Here is a 20,697-nt window from a genome sequence, read left to right as displayed (position 1 = left end):
CTGCCTGGATCCTCCCGTACAGAGACCCCCGTCTCCGTGTGGTCATTCTCAGTTGCTAGCAACGCCCTGTGAACTAATTTGGAAATCACTGGATCAACCGTGAAGGGTTAATTTAGCCCTCCCTAAATGGCTCCCTTGACATTTTGTGTTTTCATTTCTCCATGCACGTATAATCTCTGCCAGAGATCCAATTAGGCCAAAGACAATTAAGATGACGACACACGCATTTTGTGTGCAATATCATTTGGCACCCAACGTGGGGCTAGGACGAAAGCTCGAACCTGATCAGCTGCAAAAAAGACCTCCAATTTTGGATCGGACCACTCGAGGGTGGAGATGTGCACCTCCTACTAGGTAAGAAAATCATTCATCTTACCTATAACCTTCGAGTGTTTCCGTGCGGAGATAAAGGTCAGTCGGCTGTCAGATTCGGACATGGTGACCAATCTGACAAGTCCTAGCACCAAAAACCCACCCTGGTCACGATTTCCTTAATTGTCTGCCTCATCTACTTTGCCTCTCTGCTTTGCTGTTTTGGTTGTTTGCATACGTGATTGTTACCTCAGCCAGCCTGAAAAGAAAAAATATAGATCGGGAGATGCATTGAGCAAATTAACTGTCCCTCTGGTTCCGGTCCTGCTCTCAGCTTGACCGATGATCGCAAGAAGTCTGAACTGTGTCTCTCCCAGTGGGCAAGTGGGAGTAGGGGCTTGATTACTAGTGATTTTCCAACCTCTAAGTGGTTGGTGACTTCTTGCGGGTTTCCCACCGGACATCATCTGGCTAAGATGATGGTGTTTTAGCTGCAGCATAGGTTTATAGGTTTTAGTCACATGAACACGGTAATTGAAATTACCCTTCCACCTGTTTAGAATGAGTGATTGCTCTCTCCCTAAAAAGTATAGTTTGCCCAGGTGTAGATTTTTCATCTTTTTTCATCTCTACAAATCAGGCTGGCATATGGATAGGTAAATTGTGAAGTGTTTTGGTGTCAAGGATTCGCAGTATTTGATGTCAGTGCCAGTTTTAAATTCATTCTGTCTTTTGTATTGTGTATGATTTGCCAGCAGGAAGCGTACTAGCATGTGGTTAAAATTTTTGAATGCATTCTATATGTGTATATGTGTGTGTGTGTGTGTGTGTGTGTGTGTGTGTGTGTGTGTGTGTATATATATATATATATATATATATATATATATTGTGAAATTAGAGAATTGATTTAAACTGGTTTTGTTCTGCATACTATAACTATAAAGTTAGTTGATAAAATTTGTTCAGGTAGAAAGAGAATTGCTTGAATGGTGTCATGATCCAAGGTGGATCTGACAAGTAAATGGACAAAGTGAACTTTTTTCCTTTGGCTTGGTGCCAAAGTGGTTTGATTGCCCCCAGTGGCCATTAGAATTATTAAATGTTGTGTCGTTTGTGCTAAGTTGCCCCACTGGTGGTGAGTGGTAGTGCACTCTAGTTTCTTTGGTTTAATGTGCACGTAATTATAAAACAGGTGTGATGCTCTATAAAAGTCAGGTGTTTTCAATCTCTGATGGTGACATTGTGAGTTAGTCATTCTCAAGGAAGCCTGGGTGAAAGAAGGAGCTGAATGAGAGTCCTGGGCAGCCCAGCCAGAGGGGTTGAGTCAGCTATGTAGTCTGCAAGGAGGACTGGCATGGCGTGGTGGAGTCGCAGTTTATGGTGTCAGCAGGAGGTGCTTGCATGGCTTGGTGGAGTGGCGACGATGGTGAGAGTTGCACTCAGCTTGCTGGACTTGGTTGCTGAAAACTGGACTCAAGCATGCTGGACTTTTTGGCAGAAGCTGGACTCATCTTTGGGACTCTATTTACTGGGCAGCTGCAAGTGGTGGTGGACTCTGCTCCAAGGCTGCACTATGGTGATTGTTCCGGTTATGGTGATGGATCCGGGTGGAGGAGAAGATGCACGCAAGTGGTGGGCTCTGTTGCTAGGAGCATACGCAACAGAGCAAATCTAAGTGGTGTTCCCCCTGTATTGTCATTTTCCCGTGTGTGTTTAGTGCAGTGGTGAGATTAGTTTCCGCACTGACCAATTCCCTAGTGAGGGTTTAGGGTCATGGTGAGTCAGGGTTTTAAGGTTCCTGCGCGTCGCCCGGTGCGGAACCGGCTTAGGGAACGTTAGGAGTGCAGGGACTCTGGCTCAGGGGAGTGCAGGAGGTCTCCACTTCCCTACTTCCTATCGCAGGGCCCACCATTGTTAATGTTACCCAGGTTCCCCTTTATTTAAATTCGCCTTACTGGAGGCGGGGTTTCCAGACTATTGTATAAATACGTATGATACCTAAATTCGCCAGTTGGAGGCGGTGTATCCAGCTGCACGTCTTATTTAAATTCGCCCAACTGGAGGCGGTGTATCCAGGATCACGTGTGTCATATGGGTTCGCCTTGCAGTACTCTCTGCGTCCAGACACACGTGACTGTGACAAATGGCAATTGCTTTGATTTGTGCAGATGTTTCTGATGGTGTGAGATTCGAAATCCATCATTACTTTTTAGTTAATGTTGTATTAATGTCACTTAATTTCTCTGTGAGATGGTTTTTTTTTTAAATGTTTTAGAGCGAAAGTGTTGAGGAAACAGAAATTTTAACAATTTATCAGGTACTTTTAGACTACACAGTTTCTGGATACACAAGATTGGTGAAATACTCTGGTGTTAATTGTTGGTTAATTCCCTATATTACTGTGTTCAAGATAGCTAGACATCACTATGTTTACTGAAGACCCCTTTACTCGGACATAAGGAGTACATACAGCCTTTACAGTCACATATCCAACTGTTCATAACCCCGTGAGAATTTGTCTCAAGATGCACACACATGTCCCTCAGACGCATTCAGAATTCAGATGATAGAATGGGTGGGAGTAGTCAGTCGATATCTATAAGACAGATATGACCCATAGTGGAGTGAGGAAAGAAAATGCATGTTAAGAAACCCTCCAATCATGAGGGGGGGAGAATTAGATAAGAAGGAATGGAAGAATGTGTTAATGAGTAGAAAGCAGCGTTCTAGCCTCAGCTACTATAAAATGCTTCAGGGTCCTGTAACACCTCATAAGATGGCAGAGGAAGTTAGGAAAAAAGGCATGAGGAAAGGAATATAACAAGATTGCTGAATTTTATGCAAAACAAATATTTACACAGGAAGATGTGTCAGTTACAATATCTGCATTACATTCATTTATACTTCTTATATACAGTACATTCTTGATGACTGGACATCTGCATTCTGCGTTTGACAGCTGGCACAATAGCGTGAGACTTGTTCTGACTGTCAGATGACCAATCCAAGTAGCCCTACCTTCTTACGTTCTTTCCAAGTATTTATGTAGACTGCATGCCTTATGCTACATCTTGTCCAGCATCCATTACAGTTTTATTAATTAATGTAGTTTATGAAAAGAATAATGAAGAAAAATTTGAATATGACACGGAGGTATATAATTAAACAGAACAGGAGAAGACAGGAAATAAGTAGCTCGGACTGATAATCTACAGTATTTATCGTTATATGGTGGGGGGACATCATCATCTTTTAAGGCCCCAAAGCTCATACTTTTGTACACAATCTACTCCACGCAAGGACTCCTGGAAATACCAGGAGACAGATACCCTAGTAAGCAGCTTGCCAGACCCCCATTCTCCAGGATGTCATGCAGGGAAAAGGAGAACCTGTGGATAATCTCTTCCACCAATGTAATAAGTTTCTGGATCTCAGATTTGAAATGCAAATTAGTCCCCATTTGGAAGAAGCTTTGATACCCACCAATACTGAGCTTCAGATTTTAATAGGGTACTGGCATACTGAGTCCACAACCCATGAAAGTATTTATACTCTTACACCCCCCACGAAAATACAATAGAGAAACAACATCTCTCACCCAGAAAGAGGTTGAGGATATTCCGCTCAAAATCCTGGTGGGTCCTGATGCAGCCAGAAGTGTTATCAGGGATATTGATCTATTTGCTGCAGAAGTATGCAGTCTTTTCTTATTTTTCAGGACACACACCTATAGATCATGTGGGCATTAAACTGATGGCACTGATCCCAGACTTACTGTGGGGATGATGCCCGGATGATACATGACTTGTGTATTGTCAATGAAGTTATAGTATTGGATATATTTATGGTGCCAAAACCACACACTGTTTCTTTATCAATTCTATTTATTTTTTTATAGTGATTGACCTGGCCGATGCCTTCTTCAGTTCATTTCTACATACTGCAAGCCAGTATTTGTTTGTTTTCACACATGAGGACCAGCAATATACTTGGACTATGATATCTCAAGGGGCACAACATAGCCCCTCTATGTTCACCCGAGCAATGACCATGGTCCTGGAGCCCTGGAAGAGGACACATCCCACTGCCATTCTTTTACAATATTCATGGATGACCTCCTCCCCTGACTGAAGACAGCCAAGACAATACTACTTTTCTACACATGCAACCTTTTTATAACTATTTTAAGGTTAACCAAAGAAGGCATCAGTGGGTTTTATATGCTAAATTGCAATCACATTTCCACAGCTCTAGGACTGCCAGGCTATACCAAACTTTCTTGTCTGTTTGTCATGATGAAGCCTAACCATGCAACTGGAGTCCTAACACAGCTTCACGGAGGAAGACAACGCCCTCCTGGCTACTACTCTCCAAGATTTGACCCAGTGGCTCGTGGAGTCCCAACCTGCATGAGAGCCGTGTTTGCAACCCATCTGTGCTGGACAAAGCTTTGGACAGTTTTATGGGTCACCAATTGAAGATCCTGGCCCAAAGCACCTGTCTGCCATGCCCTACTCTGCTCCCGGACAACGTCACCATCTCCAGATGTGCTATCCAGCTACTCTCCTATCTCTGCCAAGGGGGGAGGAAGATGGAGGATGAAAACCACATCTCTGACACATTAGTGGAAGAGGTAGTTGACTCTGAAATGGCTAAACGCGATTGTCTCGCTGTCATGAGGCAATAGAACACCTGGAAGATCCTGTCCTGACGCTCTTTGTGGATAGACCAAGGAGGCCATTCGCACACTGATATAGCAGTAGCCACAGAAGATACATGCTGCCAGCAAAACCACTGCCTACATCCAAAAGGCAGGACTGCGGGCCTTGACTGAAGCATACAAGAGGTCCACTCAACAAGAAGCTATCAAGATCAATCTGGAGGGAAAGAGACTTCATCACAGCTAACGGATCACCGGTCAGACACCACAACGCCATACAAGAACTAATGGAGTCCTTGTTGATGCCAGGAAGAGTTGCGGTGGTAAAAGTAAAGGCACACACACTGGAGATTAGAGTTGAGCGAAACGGGTCGAAAAAATTCAAAAGTCGCCGACTTTTGGCAAAGTCGGGTTTCATGAAACGAAACCCGACCCTAGGATGTGGTCGGCCACGAGGTCGGCGACTTACGCGCCAAAGTCGCGTTTCAAAAGTTTGTTTTGCGCTCTTTTTCAGCCAATCAGGATCCACGGACACTGTGGGCAAAGTGATGACATAGGCAGGGGTCACCACCATCTTTAAGAAGGGCATGCAAGTGATTGGCTTGCTTTGGTGGGCGTCACAGGGGGTATAAAAGGGCGTGCACGCCGACCGCCATCTTACTTCTGCCGATCTCAGTATAGGGAGAGGTTGCTGCTGATTCTGTAGGGAGAGCGTTAGGCAGGGAAGAAGACAAAAAAACTGCTTCTGCAGCTAGCGATTTGGCCTGCACAACACACCAGTCACTGTGTGTGCAGTGCAAGGGGAGGCTATATAGTGGTGTATCAGTGGTGTTGGTTGTTGGGCTGCCTTCTAAGGCTTCCTGACAGGCTGGCATTGCTGTTTACCCACTGCTCCGCAAACTGCTTTTTTAAAAGCAATCCAATCTCACTTATCCTCTAGTCACTTTGGTCACAGCTGTGCCATCGAGCCTGTCACATAGCGCTCAGATATTCATTGGGCCTCAAACTGCTTTTTTAAAAGCAAGCCCAATTTTTTTTTTTTTTGTCCTGCTGAGAAGAAAAAAAAACTTCTTCTGCTGCTGATAGCAATTTGGCCTGCACAACACACCAGTCACTGTGTGTGCAGTGCAAGGGGAGGCTATATTGTGGTGTATCAGTAGTGTTGGTTGTTGGGCTGCCTTTTAAGGCTTCCTGACAGGCTGGCATTGCTGTTTACCCACTGCTCCGCAAACTGCTTTTTTAAAAGCAAACCAATCTCCCTTATCCTCTAGTCACTTTGGTCACAGCTGTGCCATCGAGCCTGTCACATAGCGCTCAGATATTCATTGGGCCTCACACAATCCAAAAGTGTCCAGTGTCCAAAAGTGTGTGCAGAGATTCAAAATCTCCCTTATCCTCTAGTCACTTAGGTCACAGCTGTGCCATCGAGCCTGTCACATAGCGCTCAGATATTCATTGGGCCTCACACAATCCAAAAGTGTCCAGTGTCCAAAAGTGTGTGCAGAGATTCAAAATCTCACTTATCCTCTAGTCATTTAGGTCACAGCTGTGCCATCGAGCCTGTCACATAGCGCTCAGATATCAGTGGGCCTCACACAATCCAAAAGTGTCCAGTGTCCAAAAGTGTGTGCAGAGATTCAAAATCTCACTTATCCTCTAGTCACTTAGGTCACAGCTGTGCCATCGAGCCTGTCACATAGCGCTCAGATATCAGTGGGCCTCACACAATCCAAAAGTGTCCAGTGTCCAAAAGTGTGTGCAGAGATTCAAAATCTCACTTATCCTCTAGTCACTTAGGTCACAGCTGTGCCATCGAGCCTGTCACATAGCGCTCAGATATTCATTGGGCCTCACACAATCCAAAAGTGTCCAGTGTCCAAAAGTGTGTGCAGAGATTCAAAATCTCACTTATCCTCTAGTCACTTAGGTCACAGCTGTGCCATCGAGCCTGTCTCATAGTGCTCAGATATTCATTGGGCCTCACACAATCCAAAAGTGTCCAGTGTCCAAAAGTGTGTGCAGAGATTCAAAATCTCCCTTATCCTCTAGTCACTTAGGTCACAGCTGTGCCATCGAGCCTGTCACATAGCGCTCAGATATTTATTGGGCCTCACACAATCCAAAAGTGTCCAGTGTCCAAAAGTGTGTGCAGAAATTCAAAATCTCCCCTGTCCTATAGACACCTTGTACCTTGTTTTACATACTATATAGTTTGTTGGATTTTATCTACATTTCTACCAAAAATGAGGAAGGCTGGTGGAAGAGGCCGTGGAATTGGGCGGGGGTTGGCAGCTGGTAATGATGGTGTTGGTGGTGGATCTGATGGTAGTGGCAAGAGCAAAATAGGACCGAATGCAGGAGGTGTTGAGCCTGCGTCATCGTCTGGCTACATAAGGCCTCGAATGCTTAGTTTTCTAGGAGTTGGCAAACCGCTTTTAAAGCCAGAGCATCAGGAAAAAGTTTTGTCTTACATTGCTGACTCAGCCTCCAGCTCTATCGCCTCCTCTTCTTCAGTTGTAAAAAGTAAAAGCACTGAGTCGTCATTGGAGGCTCATGTTCATGAACCACACCTTTCCTTGTGTCCTTCACCCCAACCAAGATTGAAGGATGACGCAGGCCATACTACTGATTACTCCATGGAGCTGTTTTCACATACCATGCCTGGATTATCAAGTGAAATGGTGAATTACCCAGGCCAAGATGAATCTGACATGGAGTGTACTGATGCACAGCCGCTGATGGATGATTCTGCTGGTACATTCACTCAGAGCACTACATTGTCCTCGCAGTGTACAGAGCCAGATTCTGACCCTGATGAGACTCAGGTGCCCCTTCCCGCACACTTTACCACCATACACGGTGACACAGAGGAAGGTGCACATGACATAGAAGAGGAGGTGATGGATGACCCAATTGTTGACCCAGATTGGCATCCACTGGGGGAAGAGGGTGCTGCTTCCAATAGCTCAGATGAGGAGCATCCACAGCAGACATCGACATCGCAACAGCTGTTATCTGGCAGGCCCGGAGCACTCCAACGACAGGTTCCAAACATCAAAAGAGTTGCTGGACAGCTTGTCCAGAGGGTCAAAAGAGCACAGCGTGCTAGGCCGCAAAATGTCTGCCAAAGTAGGAAGAGTGCAGTGTGGCACTTTTTTGAACAAAATCCTCATGATCAGGCCAAGGTTATCTGTAAGAAGTGCGCAAAGACCTTTAGCCGAGGGAAAAATCTGAAAAATTTGAATACCAGTTGCATGCTTAGACATTTAACCAGCATGCACTTGCAAGCGTGGACACAACACCAAACCTCAAGTGCCACATGTGCAACTGATCACAACGAAGGTAGTCAGCAACGCTACATTGTTTCCCACACTGTAAGCCCACCGGTTAGCACAGCAGCAAATGTTGAGGTGTCGTTGCAAGGCCACAGCAGTCAGGGAATCCCACTGTTATATCAACGAAAGACTGATTCTAGGCCATCAGAAAGAACACCAACTCCATCACCATCATCAACCCTCTCTCAGTCAGCCCTGTCCACCGCTACTTCCACCATATGCAGCTCTCAAGTCCAGCTCACCCTCCCAGACACTATGAGTAGGTCAAGAAAGTACTCAGTCTCTCATCCGCGTACACTGGGTTTGAACGCCCACATTGCCAAACTAATCTTGTTTGAGATGATGCCCTTTCGGTTGGTGGAAAGCACAGCTTTCCGCGAACTCATGGCCTATGCAGTACCACGCTATGACCTACCCAGTCGCCACTTCTTCTCTCGCAAAGCCATCCCAGCCCTCCACCATCATGTGAAAAACCGCATTGTCCATGCACTCAAGCAGTCAGTGAGCGGAAAGGTGCACCTCACTACTGATGCATGGTCCAGTCGGCATGGCCAGGGCCGTTACGTGTCCATCACTGCGCACTGGGTTAATGTGGTGGATGCAGGGTCCACAGGGGACAGCGGTGGTGGGACAGTGCTGCCTAGCCCACGGTATAGGAAACAGTTGGCTGTAGGCGTTCCACCCTCCTCCTCCTCCTCCTCCAGAAGCGAAAGCTCGTCCACAGAGCGCAGTCGTACGAGCACTCCATCTGCAGCTGCCACTGTTGCACACGATGTGTCCCCCTATCGAGCAGCTAGTGGAAAGCGTCAGCAGGCTGTGTTGCAGATGATGTGTTTGGGCGACAGACATACCGCCGAGGTGCTGGCCGAGTACTTGAAGCGACAAACTGAGTCATGGCTGGGCAGTGTACATCTTGAGGCAGGCAAGGTAGTTAGTGATAATGGCCGTAATTTTGTGGCAGCCATAGCCCTTTCAAAACTCAGCCACATACCTTGCTTGGCTCACACCTTGAACCTGGTGGTGCAGTGCTTCCTCAAAAATTATCCGGAGTTAACAGCCCTGCTCCAGAAGGTGCGAAGACTGTGCGCGCACATCCGCCGGTCGCCTGTACACTCCGTTCGTATGCAGAAGCTGCAGCGATTGCTCCACCTTCCCAACCACTGCCTCATTATCAACATTGCAACAAGGTGGAACTCCACCCTGCACATGGTGGAGTGGCTGTGCGAGCAGAGGCAGGCCATAATGCATTTGTGGGAGGATACACGGCCAGGCACTTTGAGAGCAGACATGGAGTTGACAGGTGTGCAGTGGTCGAAGCTGAAAGACCTCTGTAAAGTCCTTCAGTGTTTTGAGGAATGCACACGGCTGGTAAGCGCAGATGACGCCATCCTAAGCATGAGCATCCCACTTATGCGTCTGCTCATGCAAACTTTGACGCACCTTAAGGAGCAGGCGTCTGCAGCCAATGTTGATGAGGAGGAAGAGGAGGAGGGAATCCTTGATGATATTCAGCCATTGTCTGCTCAGGGACCTCTCCTGGACGAGGTGGAGGAAGAAGAGGAGGAGGAGGATGATGATGGGGATGATTACTTAGGGGAGGAGGATGCATCTCATGGGGCAAGTGAAAATGTTGGCGTGGCAAGGTCTGGTACAGGGTTTGTGCGTGACTGGAGGGATGTGGATTTGCCAGAAAGTGCTCCTCCAACCAGCACTCGCAGTGCATCATTGACACCGGGAACATTGGCCCACATGTCAGATTATGCCTTGCGGATCCTAAAAAGGGACCCCCGCATTGCCAAAATGATGAACGATGACGACTACTGGTTGGCCAGCATCCTGGATCCACGCTATAAAGGCAAATTACAAAACATCATGCCACAGGAGAACCTTGACCTAATATTGGCTAATAAACAAGCAACTCTGGTAAATCGGTTGCTTGAGGCATTCCCCGTACACAGCAGCGGTGATGGTTCTCACACGAGCTGTACGGGCCGGGGGCAGCTTGGCAGAGGTGTTCGTGGTGCACACAGCAGAAGTGGCGTTGGAGACAGGGGTTTCATGACAATGTTGTGGACTGATTTTTCAAATACCGCTCACACAACTGGTAATACTGCATCGATGGAAAGTGACAGGAGACAGCAGTTGTCAACCATGGTTACAAACTACTTTTCCTCCCATATCGATGTTCTCCCACACAGGTCATTCCCCTTTGACTATTGGGCCGCTAAACTGGACACCTGGCCTGAATTGGCCCAATATGCCTTACAGGAGCTCGCTTGCCCAGCTGCAAGTGTGCTATCGGAAAGAGTCTTCAGTGCAGCTGGATCAATCCTGACAGAAAAAAGGACCCGTCTGTCAACCCAAAATGTGGATGATCTAACCTTCATTAAAATGAACCATGCATGGGTTTCCAAGGATTTTGTCCCACCTTCCCCTGATGACACATAGGGTGACAGAAAAATGGCTTGCTTTGGTCCACCTCTTCCTGGGACTTGACCTATTTCGCCTTTTGCATCAGCTGAATGTCCAACATCAACATATGCCACTTTCTAAAACTCCCTAACTGTGCTGCCTCCCCCCCCATGGCCGGGGTCACCACCTAGCGCACGACACCGTGCGAGTGCCGTTGCCCTGGACAGGTGGGTAGGCCGACTCTTGGGCGCGGGCACTGGCACAGGGTCCCTCATAGTGCAATCAAGTGTCTCTGACGGTGGTGGTGCACACCCGCCGTCAGACACACCGCTGTACTATGAGGGGCCCAGTGCCAGTACCGACGCCCACGAGTGGGCCCCCCTTGCTTGGGCAGGGCCCCAGCATTTGCAATCTTTACCTCTCCCTGCTCCTCCGCTGTGTAATCTGGGCCGTCAAATCCATACTGTGCCTGACACCGTCTGAGCCTGCCTCCTGAGACATATATTTTGAATGTGTACGCTATCCATACATGTTATCCGGGGATACGGTACCCTTTCTAACCTTTGTGCAATCACGTACAATCCATACTGGGCCTAACAACGTCTGAGCCTGCCTCCTGAGACATATATTTTGAATGTGTACGCTATCCATACATGTTATCCGGGGATACGGTACCCTTTCTAACCTTTGTGCAATCACGTGCAATCCATACTGGGCCTAACACCGTCTGAGCCTGCCTCCTGAGACATATATTTTGAATGTGTACGCTATCCATACATGTTATCCGGGGATACGGTACCCTTTCTAACCTTTGTGCAATCACGTGCAATCCATACTGGGCCTAACACCGTCTGAGCCTGCCTCCTGAGACATATATTTTGAATGTGTACGCTATCCATACATGTTATCCGGGGATACGGTACCCTTTCTAACCTTTGTGCAATCACGTGCAATCCATACTGGGCCTAACACCGTCTGAGCCTGCCTCCTGAGACATATATTTTGAATGTGTACGCTATCCATACATGTTATCTGGGGATACGGTACCCTTTCTAACCTTTCTGCAATCACGTGTAATCCATACTGGGCGTGAGAACGGCTGGCGAGCTGTTAAGCAAGCTACAGCACCTGTGGTTTGCACACGTAAGTTTTTCATTTTTTCAGGAATGACGGTTAGGCCTAATTCCAGAACTGCAGTTGACCTGCACTTACTGGGAAATCATTGTTCGCGGGTAATAATTGTAATCAGTGATCCCCATCACTAACGTTGTTCAGCGGGTTATCTGCACCTGTAAGCGACAAACGCTGGCCTTTTCAGTGTAGCGCACATGCAGCCACGGACATGTAAGGGCATGACACACCAGTTATTGGCCAATATCATGTTCCAGAGCCTCACGTGTCCCTCTAGTAAGCCGGACTCGGACCGCGGGGCATGACGGAGTCTCGTTCGTTAACGGAATTAAGCTTGCAATGTGTGCATCTGTTCTGTAGCTGGCATGGTTGAGGTTTCCCAGGTGGAGTCAAATTTAACCGTAGGCTCCACTCCTGGTGGTGCCCTTCTGGACATTCCTTTAAGGTTCAGCTTTGCAACCATACTGCCCACGTAAAACAAACAATTTGCCTTCATGAACGCTGTTTGGAGGGTCATGACTCGTGGGAATAACGCCGCCCAATCAGTTAACCTGCTAGAGAGATCCTTCGTTGCTCCCAAGCATGACATCACACTCCCTAGGAGGAAGGTAATGCCACTGTGGTGACCGTACTCCTGGGGGCGACACAAGTGCACTGATGCCCAGCCACTGCTCGATGAATCTGCTGGTACATTGACCCAGACCACTACATTCCCCTCGCACGCTACCCAGCCTGAATCTGACCCTGATGAAACTCAGCTTACCCTTCCCATATACAGTTCCATCTTACACGGTGACAAAGAGGAAGCTGCAGATGAAAGTGCAGGTTCGGCCCACCCGCCATCAGACACACCACCGTACTATCAGGGGCCCTGTGCCAGTGCCGTCGCCAACGAGTGGGCCCCCCCTGCTTGCTCAGGATCACAGCACTTGCAAGGTTGAAATACTGTGCAGTGAGATGGAAGATGGGGACGACGAGGAGTCCAGACTAGTACAGGGATTCCCTAGCGAGGAGACTTATTTGATTGTTTTCAATGTTGGGACAGCAATTTTTGGGGAGCACGTTACTCTGGAGAATGATAGATGGGGCCCACCATACACTGGAACATTCCAAAGGTGGACATCAGACACTGGAGCAGCATTTACAGGGCCCATTATACACTAGAGCATTAGAAATGGGGCCCATTATGTTTGGAGCATTATTTGGGCCCATAAGACAGTGGAGCTTCATCCATGGGGACCAACATATACTGTAGCATTATGTGGAGCTCATGAAATACTGTTTCAAACATTATATGGGACCAATGATTCTGTATGGAGAAATAGATGGGCCTCGTCATGAGATGTAAAAAGTGAAGTATTTTTCATTGTACTATACCGCTATTTCTCTGCCGTATCGGAGCATGATGAGTTTTGGTATGTGTTAAAGGGGCGCTCTTTCGCCCAGGGCACATGAAAACCTGGAGCCAGGCCCCCCCCCCACAACTTTAGCCAAATAACCCCCATTTTTCAGTGCGTAACTTGTATTATGAAGTTAATTAAGGTTGACAAGCTTAAGTAAGAAGAATTGATGCTTTTGGCATTCAAATGGGCACTGTAGGTGTGTTTCCTGTCCTCCTCTCACTGCCGACTTTTATTCCCCATTGACTTACATTGGGTTTCGTGTTTCGGGACGACCCCGACTTTTCCCTATAATCGGACGATCTTGCTCGACCCGACTTTTGGAAAAGTCGGGTTTCACGAAACGAAACGCGACCCTAAAAAAACAAAAGTCACTCAACTCTACTGGAGATACTTCAAGGGAAGCAGTGGGCAACAAACTAGCTGAAGTAACAGCAAAAGAAGCAGCAGTGATACTGTTAGACACAGAAATATCTCATCTGTACTCTAATATGGATCCAGAAACAGAGGAAAAGGGATAACCCTGGAAAAAGATGTTCTGACACTCCAGAAAACAAGTATTTAAGGAAGAAAAGAAGAAATGGACCCAAGATGAAGTTACACAGGATGAAATATGCCTAAGGATGAACAAGGAAAATTTAACGCCTCGAACAAAACTCTACATACTTGATGCTATACAGGAAACAGGGGAGTCATAGCATAAGAGTTTAGTCTTTCCCTTGGGTCACACACACGCACAAATACACACACATACTAGCAGGTCCAACAAAACTCAGCCCTATAAGATCCTACTTGTAAATATTCACAGTTTAGGATTATATTTTGCTCATTATAATTGTTTATATGCACATTAACTTTAAAAACATGTGACTAAAATAGATTTTCGAGTTTTTTTTATCCACCCCAGATCCACAGGACCTAGGATCCCACCAGATCCTGCCCAATGACTGAGCCCTCATCACCAAGAGGTTCAACAGATGTACCCTTGAACCTAGCGTTGACAGCCCATTCCAAATCCTGTCAACTATCACAGCAGTCCATGGGTCCGCGCTTCCCACTGCAAGAAGATGCCGGATCCAGAGTCCAGTGGTGACCACTACTCTTCATTCGTCTGGCACTTATCCTTTTCCTAGCCCAAAGAGTAGTCAGTCACCAAGGGGTAGTCATTCATGAGAAGCGTTTAGTGACATTCTGGTGTAATGTCTCCACCCCAAGAGTAACATATCAATTTGACTACTGTCTCACAATAAGAGTGTCCAGGCCCCAAGGCACAGTTTGACATTTGGTTAAGTACACAATTCATCTGTGTCACTACTGCTGAAACAGGGGAAGGTTCAAACTGTGAGGATTGGTCACTTGTTGGGTGGCACACTGGTGAAAGTGACTGGAAATATCAACCAGCCCAGGCCCTACAACACAGAGAAAAATGGGGAATAAGCCTATTAAGCTGCATGACTCTGTCCAAAGCCCCTTTTAAAGGCCAGAGAGCCCTTCCAGGCCTACCCTTCCCTGCCACCCACTGCCCCAAGAAGGGATGCATAGTTCTGTACCTCACCATTGAGAACCCCTCAAAGAATGACCAAGGGTTATATGTACTAGACTCAAGTACTAAACTTGGGAGGGAAAATGCTGACACAAAAGGTCAATTTTGGCTAAGAAGTATAGATATTAGTGGGGGCACACAGAGAGTAACTGACAAATTCAAAGTCGAGAACGAGACAATAGTTGTGTTTAAACCCACCATCCCTGTAAATAAGAATGCAAAGTGGATAAACTACCTATACTATAATCAACAACGGTTTATAAAATACACAGGGGATGCCATAAAGGCAATTATTGACCCATTAAGTTTACAATAGTTATTTTATGTCCTTTGATCATATTTTCCTTTATTCTATGTTGCAAAGCTCCATACCTTAAGAAAATGATGATGATGACCAGGGAAACCACAGTGATGACCATGCATGCCGATTTTGAAGATCCCCTGTATGAAAGATGATCCTATGAAACCATGCGAGCACCACCTCCGGAATATGCCTGCCTGAAGCAGACCAATGAGAGATAGTCCAGGATCTGACTTCCTCCTGTGCAAAGTCCATTAGGAGGGGGTCCATCTACTAGAGATGGGTGGTCTCGTATATACGGTGAAGATTAGTTAGGTTCCAGCATTGTTGACATAGGTAGGCCGGGAGGACAGATCGATAGGTTCGACGAGATTAGGATTTTGATTTTGCATATTTCCAAAGGAGGGACTGTTAAGGGGAGAATATATGGCATATGAATATAAACAAGAATCAAAATTATACCACTATATGGACGCTTTGCTTAAATATTAGAATCATGTAGCTTTAAGATACTTCTGATTTTCTAAGACTTATTTCTGTATTGTATAACCCACCTAGCTTCATTGATACTGGGTGGATTAGGGTAGACCAGGCTAGAAAACGATAATTATGTGCATAATGATTGTATAGTAGATATATAATATATAGAGCACTAATTTGCTATTTAGGGTAATCAGTAATCTGGAAAAGAACCCATGATGTAGCACAATGAGACAGCTCGATTTCTGTTATAAAAACTGTACATCTCTGATTAAAAGTAGGGAAGACTCATTTGACATGATATACCTTGTCTTGTGTATTCTTTTCTCCATGCACGTATTATCTCTGCCAGAGATCCAATTCGGCCACAGACAATTAAGAGGACGACACACGCATTTTGTGTGCAATATCAATTGTACAAAACATTACCACTTAATTGCAGAGACACAGCATTGCATCTTGATTAACCAGACATCTTTTTTAGCAAGCCAAGAAGAATAGACTGTTATCTATATATTGATTTTTGAATGTATGTGTTTCTTTCTGGCTGTTCGAGAAAAACAGACTTTTGCTTGTGTAAGCCCATAATTTTGACTTATAAGTTGACATTTGTTGTAACACATTGATGACTTAATGATGTTAGCTGATATGTTAATTACACATTCTCCAGGCCAGCCATTTTTTGGACTTGGAAAATCTATGCAAATGGATTACATAATCAATAGTGATGAGCAAGTGTGTTACTTACTAATCGCTATTCGCATGGGTAGTACAGTGTTACATTACGAGTATTTGTGTGCTCGCCTCGCTTTATTTGGATGTCCTGCCCTGCAGTTTTGGCATCTCCTTTGCAGCCACTAAACATGCTGGGCTTCTTAACCAATCACAGGCTGCAGACATCTTGGTTGTGGCATTACAGTGATTGGCTGGCCACCCAGCGTCATAAGGTCTATTTAAGCCCTGCCGCTGCCATTTTGCGCACATTGCATCCAGAGCCTGCATTCTACAAGCATAGGGAGAGATCGGTCAGCTTCTAGGGAGAATCCTTATCCCTCTTGATAACACAAAAGCCCCTTTCAGGCCTACCTGCAGTGTATACTAGGTCAGTGTAGAGTAGGGAGAGAGAGATACTCAAGCAGGGACAGCTTAAAGCAGCTGGTAACTATCTCCATAATACCACCAAAAAATAACTCTTTTCAGAGCTGAAGACACACAACAAAGTGAGTACATGGAGGGAGAGATTGTGCGTTAGGTAGGGAGAGGTTAAAGTGTTCTTCCAGTGTCCATCTTAATACAGCCCTTGTTTGAGGCAAAGCAATATTTTTCCAGCACATAGAATACTACCATTTTATGCTGCATTTTTTTTTTTTCAAGCATCAGTCTATTTTATTTTTCCTCTCTGTTTTTGGGTTAGTGCTCCATGCAAAGCAGTAATCCAAACATTTCCTACTGCCTGCTACAAAGCATGCACAAGGCCATTTTCCCCCCTGTTTTTGTGGTCACAACCTTCCTTCTGCGGTCCACATTGGCCCACTTAAAAAGGCATTTAGTGCCCTTTGCAAAGCTGTAGTTCAAACATTATCAGAGCTGTGGCAAGACTTAAACAGACCGATCAGTGGCTCTCCCTGCTGCACCTTCAACCCCTTCTTGTCATCTACGATAGTAGGCGTGACCTGGTAGCAGCTTTAAAGGTCGACAAGCTGGTACATGTTCCATGCATGGCGTACCTACTTTAGAAGGTATGTAGTATTAGTGCCCATTTCTGCCATTCCTCTACTGCTTTTGCCGGTCTTACAGCGCTGCAAAAACGCTTGAATTTGCCAAGTCATCGATTCATTTGTGACCTGCCCACGCGGTGGAACTCAGCCTATCATATGTTGGCGAGGATTAGGGTGGTTTCACATTAGCACTTTTTAAGCGCACGCACGGCCGGGGGTAGCTCCGCCCCCAAGCCGGCTCTCTGCCCGGCGTGCCTGCCCCTTGCTTGTAGCGCCGCCTCCTAGCGCACAGCGGCGCCTGCGATCGGCGCACCCTATCTTTAGCATAGGGTGCGCAGATCGTGCGCAGGCCGTGCGCTAGTTGCGCTTTGACCTGCGCTGCGCACTTTTGACGGTGCGCCGTGCGCGCCAAAATCAAACTTTTCGGATTTTGGCGCGCACGGCACACTGTCAAAAGTGTGCAGCGCAGGTCAAAGCGCAACTAGCGCACGGCCTGCGCACGATCTGCGCACCCTATGCTAAAGATAGGGTGCGCCGATCGCAGGCGCCGCTGTGCGCTAGGAGGCGGCGCTACAAGCAAGGGGCGGGCACGCCGGGCAGAGAGCCGGCTCGGGGGCGGAGCTACCCCCGGCCGTGCGTGCGCTTAAAAAGCGCTAATGTGAAACCACCCTTAGTGAGCAGCAGAGGGCAGTAGCTGAATACCAGCTTCAACATGCTCGTCAGACTGAGAGTCAGCCACCACACATAGCAACTGTTGAATGGGTGTGGATCGCTGACATTTGTGAGGTTCTTGAGAACTTTGAGTACTACACCAACCTCGTGAGTGGTAATCAGCTTATTATCAGCGTAACCATCCCACTGCTGTGTCTCTTGAAACAATCACTGCATTATCCAAAGAGGAAGCTTTAAGTGTTGGTATGGAGCCAGATTTCACAATGGGTGATACTAGCCAGCCCAGCCAATATTCTGAGGAGTATGAGGAGGGAGAGGATTTGTTTTTCTGTGCTGCTGAGGGGACTCCTAATGCTACAGAGGGGACACCCAACCCAAGTTTCATGTCTGTGCAGCCTAGATGGGCTGGAGAGAAGGAGGTGGAGGAGGAGGCGAATCAGCATGAGGAGAGGATGGGTACTGTTCCTACTGTTGGGGACACAGAACATCTGTCTTTTTGCAGCTTGGCTCACATGGCACAGTTCATGTGTAAGTGTCTGTAGCAAAACCCTCACATGATACACATTTTATCCAACAACCAATACTGGTTGGCCACCTTTCTCCATTCACGGTACAAGGAGAAGTTTCCTTCTCTCCTTTTGGAGTCACCAAAGAGTTTTACAATGGAATCATTCAAGAGTGCCATTCTAGATCAGCTGCTGAAAACATCACCCTCAGACAATGCTGGTGGCAGAGATAGCAGCTGTTTTCAACACCAAAGGATAATAGGCAGAGACACAAACACCAGGTCCAACAGAAGTGGGAGGAAAATGTGCACAAATTGGGCAATTTTCAATAAACCAGCCTGTAACAATGACAAGGAGGGAGAAATTGCAGAACATGGTCAAGGGGTACTTAAGTGACCATACATGCACCCTTTCTGATACTTGAGTTCCCTTTAACCCCTTCCTGACTAGTGACACAGCATATGCGTCATGAAACTCGGTGCCAATCCGACCAATGACGCATATGCTGTGTCATGAATTTATTGCCCCTCTGCGGGTTGGGTGACTGGGGTCACTGAAAGGTCACCCGACCCGCAGGTACAGGGGGCTTTGTACTTCACCCCATCCCCCCTCACCCCCCGGTACTTCCTATGTCCCTGTTTCACTCCCGGTGTCCTTCCTGCATGGGCGCCGCCATCTTCCAAAAAGGTGGGCACATACACTGTGCACCTGTCTAATCTGCGAAGCTGCAGATTCCATTCATTCATTTTGATCACTGTGATAGATCCTATCAAAGTGATCAAAATAAAAAAATAGTAAATCACCCCCATAGGTAGGGACAAATAATAAAATAAAGAAAATATTTTTATTTTTCCGTTAGGGTTGGAGTTAGGTTTAGGGTTGGAATTAGGGTTAAGATTAGGGTTAAGGGGTGTGTTGGGATTAAGGTTAGGCTTGTAGTTAGGGTTATGGTTAGGGATGTGTTGGGGATAGGGTTGTGGTTAAGGTTTTGGCTAGGGATAGGTGTGTGTTGGGGTTAAGGTTGAGTTAGAATTGAGGGTTTTCCACTATTTAGGCACATCAGGGGGTCTCCAAACATGACATGGCGCCACCTTTGACTTTTTGAAAGCAAAATTAGCTGGAATCAATGGTGGCACCATGTCATGTTTGGAGACCCCCTGATGTGCCTAAACAGTAGAAATTCCCCACAAGTGACCCCATTTTAGAAACTAGACCCCCCCAAGGAACTTATCTAGATGTGGGGTGAGAACTTTGAACCTCCAAGTGCTTCACAGAAGTTTATAACGCAGAGCTGTGAAAATAAAAAATATTTTTTTTCCTCAAAAAATTAGATTTTAGCCCACAACTTTTTATTTTTACAAGGGTAACAGGAGAATTTGGACCCCAAAAGTTGTTGTCCTGTTTGTCCCGAGTACGCTGATACCGCATATGTTGAGGTAAACCACTGTTTGGGCACACATCGGGGCTATGAAGGGAGAGAGCACTGTTTGACTTTTTGAACGCAAAAATGGCTGGAATCAAACAGTGCTCTCTCTCGTTGGACAACAACTTTTGGGGTCCAAATTCTCCTGTTACCCTTGTGAAAATAAAAAATTGTGGGCTAAAATTTAATTGATTTTTTTATTTTCACAGCTCTGCGTTATAAACTTCTGTGAAGCACTTGGGGGTTCAAAGTGCTCACCACACATCTAGATAAGTTCCTTGGGGGGGGTCTAGTTTCCAAAATGGGGTCACTTGTGGGGAATTTCTACTGTTTAGGCACATCAGGGGCTCTGCAAATGTAACATGATGCCCGCAGACCATTCCATCAAAGTCTGTATTCCAAAACATCACTACTTCTCTTCCGAGCCCCAAAGTGTGCCCATACAGTGGTTCCCCCCACATATGGGGTACCAGCGAACTCAGGACAAACTGGACAACAACTTTTAGGGTCCAATTTCTCCTGCTACCCTTGCTAAAATAAAAAACTGCGGGCTAAAAAAATCATTTTTTGAGGGAAAAAATGATTTTTTTATTTTCACGGCTCTGCGTTATAAACTTCTGTGAAGCACTTGGGGGTTCAAAGTGCTCACCACACAACTAGATAAGTTCCTTGGGGGATCTAGTTTCCAAAATGTGGTCACTTGTGGGGGAGCTCCCATGCTGAGGCACACAGAGGCTCTCCATATGCGACATGGTGTCCGCTAACGATTGGAGCTAATTTTTCATTCAAAAAGTCAAATGGCGC

The sequence above is a fragment of the Dendrobates tinctorius genome, unplaced genomic scaffold, assembly GCF_039654945.1.
Source record: "Dendrobates tinctorius isolate UK_male_01 unplaced genomic scaffold, ASM3965494v1 ptg000342l, whole genome shotgun sequence".
NCBI classification, from domain to species: Eukaryota; Metazoa; Chordata; class Amphibia; order Anura; family Dendrobatidae; genus Dendrobates; species Dendrobates tinctorius.
Note: the sequence above shows the minus strand (reverse complement) of the source record.